The sequence below is a fragment of the Cupressus sempervirens genome, chromosome 10 (assembly GCF_028749045.1).
Source record: "Cupressus sempervirens isolate cs-2001-9-10 chromosome 10, ASM2874904v1, whole genome shotgun sequence".
Taxonomy (NCBI): domain Eukaryota; kingdom Viridiplantae; phylum Streptophyta; class Pinopsida; order Cupressales; family Cupressaceae; genus Cupressus; species Cupressus sempervirens.
Genome location: NC_143127.1, coordinates 696,501,929 through 696,508,093, shown reverse-complemented (window position 1 = coordinate 696,508,093; position 6,165 = coordinate 696,501,929).

Genomic DNA, 6,165 nt, shown 5'->3' with positions numbered 1-6,165 from the left:
CACTAAACAAAAGAATCCTATTAAGGATATTGACCCTATTAGGAGTCTATCAAATACATATACTATCTCGACTCCTTGTTAGTGGACCAAGCCCTATTAAAAGCCTCTACCATGTTAGGAGTTCCTTCAACCCTGTTAGGAGTTGTTGGAACAAATAAAATGTATGCAAGAAGAGCCTGTTACCCTAACATGCAATATACAAATAAGTTTCTTCACAAGAATAGGTATACCTACAATACTGTCTCACTATTGTACTTTGTGAATCCTCTAATCATGCACTAGATCTTGCATCATACAAAGCTCGCATATCATATAAAATTCCTTCACAATCATTCACATCACTTTCTCACTTCATTTTAGTTGTGCAAGATATGATCTTTACTTATACCTTGCAATCTAACAAAAATCTTGATCAATTGGCCTTACAAATTCCACATGCTTGGCTAATTATAAAATGACTTTGAGGTTCATGTCTAGGATGTTGGCCCATCAAGATTAAGTAATTATTTTGGTACCAAAATAATTCCTTAAGTATAATTTAATTTACTAACTTGCTATGTTCTTCTCTGTTAATTACGTATAATGGTAATTCATCTGTAACTAATGCCATACTATCTGTATAGACCTGAACATTGACATATATCATCATGACATTGTCATTAATCATTCCTCAATTGTGCAAGAGCTAACTCAAAATCTGTCAACCATACATACAAAAAGTATCTCTATACTGCTATAAGCTATCCAATACTTAGACAATTTTCTATCACTGATTTCATAATTTTCTATCACTAATTTCATAATGAAATACCAAAATATGTATGTTTCCATAAATGACAACACTACCATATCTACCTAGCCATATTGTCAACAATCTCCCCCTTTGGCATTGATTACAACATTTGGCAAAATTGGCTAAGTCCCAAAATGATGTCATACAAAACACAAATACAAAAGTAACTACTCAAAATTTTGGCCTTCAAAACTTCAAAATTTATTCATGTTTTGATGGATCATTACATTCCTTATCACTCCTTTATAATTATTTCCTACATACATAGCTAAGATCTCCCTTACATGTATGTGTATCTTCTCCCCCTTTGACATCAATGACAAATGTGACAAAACAATAAGACAAAATTGTGTTACCTTCCACTGATCAACTTGAAATTTTGGATATACAATCTGCAAAACCAAGTTTTAGCATTTCAATCTCCTTCTTCCAATTCTCTTTAATAGTATCTGAAATATTGATGAGTGCATAAAGTGCATAAGATGCCATTTCAACTGCACTTAGGTCACTATAGGAAAATTTTTCATAGGATGCCTTTGTTGCTAGACACTCGTCCAATTGCCTCTACAAAATACTAACTTTTGGTGAAAAATATTCTTTAAGGACAAAGAATATCTTGATTACCTTCTCTTTATTAGATTTAATGCCTCTGATAGCATTGTGAATTTTCTCCATCTCAGCTCCAATATATTCAATACTTGCTTCTGGTTGTTGTAATCTGATAGTGAGTGTTTGGAGCTCACTCATTTGGCCTTTGATGTGTACATTAAATTCTATCAAGTAATTGTATGACAATGCACATTGTCCATACAATTTCTTCCCTTCATCTAAGCTCTTCCTTATCTTTTTTATGAAAACATTTAGAGTTTGAAAATCATTCTTGAGATTAGTGAATAATGTGTCAAACAATAATGCATCATGCTTGGTCTATGCTTGTACTAAAGAAATATCAGACAAGGTGGTGAACTCTGCATCAAATAATCTTATTATCTCTTTTTCCTTCTTCTATTTATCAGGTTCTATAATAGTGGTTTGTACTATCTTCTACATCCTTTCTAGAACTTATGCTATTGTTCTCTCCAAAGTCTTCATTAACTTGTTCTTCTCCAGTAATTTTCTCAAAGAACTCATTAGACCCTTCTAATCATCATCATCATCAAATGTCACTGGTGCTAAGATAGCTGCTACAATAAGTGAAACTACTTTTAATTCAATACTTTTCTACTCTTTTTCTTACCTCTTCTTTTCCTTTTCTTCTTCTCTCAATATTTCTCCCTCATCTTTCTTTCTCTCTTCTTCTATTCTTTTCATTTCTTGCTCATTCCTTCTTAGATCTTCCTTTCTTTCCTCCTCTTTCCTTTCTTCTTTAACTTCCTCTTTTCATCTTCAATCATTTTTGTTTCTTTTTCTTGTTCTACTCTATTCTTCTCTTCCTCTTCTAATTTCCTTTTGTTTTCTTCCTCATTCCCTTCTTCATCAAAGCTAGAATAGGTAGTAATATTGCCAACAATGTTGGTCTCGTATTCTACAAAAAAGTTCTCTTTAGCATCAACAATTATATGAGTACTATCCACTTTCATGGATTCAATACCAATAACTATATGAGGAGTTGAGTTAGTTTGTTGAGTTTCCTCAACCTCTTCTTCATCATAAGTAGGTATACTAGCTTCAACATGAACAAGACTTGTTGTCTCTCACTGCACAATTTCCTTAGTGGCCTTAAGCATGGAAGTCATATACTTAACTATGGTTTCTTCTGTTTCCTTCTTTACCTCTTCATAGTTACCTCGCATAAGAAGAATTTCTCTTCTTTTATTCTGCAAAAAAGGTTCAATACCTTTCAAAATTATTCTAGTATCCTCATCAGTGTCAACTTCACACAATTTCTTAATAATATTTTTCTGAGTTTTTTATCTTCTTCTACTACTCTTCTCTTTCTATTTATTAGCCTTTAAAAAAAATATTTTGGTATCTTATTCTAAATACTCTCAAGCCTTTTATTTCTCAAAATCATGTTCCTCATTATAGTATTTTCTAATTGTCTTCTATCCACATTATTGTACAAAATATAATACTTATTCAATTGAGAAAAATTCTCATTATTAATAATCTACATGTTCAAAGTCTCAACCTTGGGTTTCTAGGTTTTCTTACCAATTGAAGTTCTTCCTTCTCCAACTACTTGTTGGAAATATAAGGTAGGAAAGGTTAATGAGAGGGGAGGAGTGAATCATGAACCAATAAAACTTTATCTTACTTCACTAATTAATCCTTCATATAATATTCTAATCTAATTGCATGCATGAAAGAATGAAAGCATTAAAACATTCATAACACTTTGACACAAGATATGGTGACCTAGGAACCTTCCAAATAGAAAGTAAAACTAGGGTGGGTATGATACCCACAAGCTTTAGTACTGTAGTATAAAGTTAACTTGTTAAGGCTTATAATTGACCACTTCTAGTGATTTTCCTTGTTAGGAGCAATAAGGACTATGAGGTTCACCTTGTTAAAGGATTTACAAACATACAATAAAGTATGCACTTGGTTAGGATATTTAACAAAGACTATTAGGTCTACGATGTTAAAAGATTTGACTAATGCACCTATTAGGATGAACTAGTGGTTGATCTCTGATTTGCAACTTTGATTTGCTAAATGAGATTCCTTGTATTACAATGATCACCTGATTGTGATTGATAAATTTCTATTGTCCCTTATACTACTTTTAGCCTTCTTCAATTCACACTCCTACTCATAATATACCTCTTTACATTCATACTTGGATATGATACAATGCATTACATATATACCAATCCAAATCATAACTAAATGGAGTCAGCTATAGTACCAATTTCATCATAATATACAAAGTCGGCCCAACTATTGTAACTTGGGTTTAAATAAAAACTCAGTGATGTTCTGATACATGAAAAATACTTTCAACACTCAACAATCTTTGGAACTCAATTGAACTTGAAGCTTAGTCCATACTAATCACTTCCAAGTAGCTTGAACTCAGTCAGCATTGTGTGAGTCGATGAACACTAAGAAACTCGGTAGCTTCTGAATCACTTGGTTGACACTGCATGACTTGGTCAATACTAGATTCATATTGTTAACACTATGAGCTTGGTAGATACTATAGAGCTTCACTAACACTACAGAGCTCGGTTAACACTATGATATTCTTTGATTCCACTAAATATCTTGATAGCCTCTACTATGCTCGGTTTGCACTGTACATTGTTTATGAAGCTTGGTAAACACTACAAATTGATTTAGGTGCTTAGTACAAACTGTATTCTGAATAGTTGGCTTGGGAACAACATAATCACTTGGTTAACATTGCAAACTAAATGATAGGCTTGGTAGCAACTATAGAGCTTAGTAGTAATGTAACCATTTGACTAAGTGTTGAGTCACTGATAGAAAAATTGACCTTAATGTCAAAAATCTCCCCCTTTGGCATTAGTGACAAAAAACACTTATCAAAAAAAAAATCTAAACTTCAAAACTAGAAGTCAAAAACTTCCTTTACCATCATTCTATGTCTTCAACTTGGTTTGACTTCCTAAAGCTATAGCTTGGTAACATACTTTATTTTTCTAATTTTTCAAAATTGCTTTTGTAGAGATATTGTTTGCTTATCTATACAAGTATCTTCATTATACTATACTACTCCCCCATACAAATATCTCTCCTATATACATACATCTGGAGTATAGTATACTTCTCCTCCTTTTATATTAAACATATTTACTTCTCCCACTTTTTGACATAAATGCCAAGAGTGTATAATATCTATAAGTTAATACCAAAATGTGATAAGAAATCAGAATGTACCTTCAAAATAAGTACCATAGTCTTGTCCCAATTATATTGTAATACCTTACTTGCATGGAAATCAATCTAAACTTCTATTGATAATTCCATCATGTGATCAGCTATGGAGAAGTTTTTGTCATGGATGAGTGTCTTTTCATGTGCAATGTGTTTCTGCAATGCATCCATTTTTGGAAGAATTGTGCCCAAAATTTCTACAAGTGTTTCCCTGATCTTGGTTTCTTCCTTCAATATTTCTACCTATAGATTTGTCAATGATCTAATATTTGTGTAATGTGTAGGACTATGACTTGGGTCAAGTGACAACTAGAGTGCACTTTCCTTCATATCTTCATCTATCTTGGATAGTTTATTTGATGTAGGAGCATCCTGGGTTTCCTTGCAAACCTACACTTTCATTCCTTCTGTATTTGGGTGCTGAGTTCCTGTTGGTGTTGAGTGATCCTTTGGGTGCCGAGTTCCTATTGGTTCTAAGTGATCATTTGGGTGCCAAGTTACTATTGATGCTGAGTGATCCTTTAGATGCTGAGTTCCTATTGGTGCCAACTAATCCTTTGGGTACCATGTGCCAGTTTATGTGTAGTCTTCATTTGCCGAGTTATCTATGTTTGGATCCAGTTTGGTCTGACTTTGCTTGAATTTAATTTTGGTATAGGTAGTTAATATCTGTTATGGGCCAACTTATGGCTTTCTATGTTCTAGAATCTTCTATAAGCCATTTTAGCAAGTATTTAAGAAAGTTTAAGGTTAAGTTTTAGAAGTAGTGAGAGATAAGAAATAGAAGTTGGAGATCAAATTGCAAAAAGAAGATATATATCTGGAAGTGCAAATTTGAAGATTGTCATTTGTATTGGCCATAACCCAGAAGGCCTTATAGCTGGGCATGTATGAAGATATTTTGATGAATCAATAAAAATATTTCACTCTCCTTCCTCCTTTGGGTTGTTGTTCTTTGTGTTTTCTTTCATTGTGCTAACTCTTGTAGGGTGGTTTGGATAGCTAGGTGAGCCTTTGGCCCTAGTTATTTACACTTTTCCTACATCAGTTGGTACCAGAGCTTAAGGTTCATCCTTGTGAAGATTGGATCATGTAGAACCCTAATTTGGATTTGGTTGTAGGGTGGCAGATTTGTGGATTTGACCTATAACTTGTAGAGGGTTAAGATCTTGCAAGAACCTAATTTGTAAAGAAGGTTCATGGTAGAGGAAATAATGTTGATAATGCTATATTTGAACAATTGAGACAAATTACAGCTAGATTAGATGTTGTGGAGATAGTCTAGATGAGAGGAGCACATCTTGATGATGCAAGTGATGATGAAGCAACAACACCAAACCATAATCTAGAACTTGAAGAGGATCAAGATGAGGAAAGATTGTTGCAAGTGTTGTTTAGGGAAAATTCAAAGCCTACTATAAAAGTTGTTCCTTATGATAAAAAATTGGATACCAATGTTGTGTTGGATTAGGTCTTTGATATGGAGAAGTTGTTTGAGTATGAAAACACTCTTGATAATAGGAAGG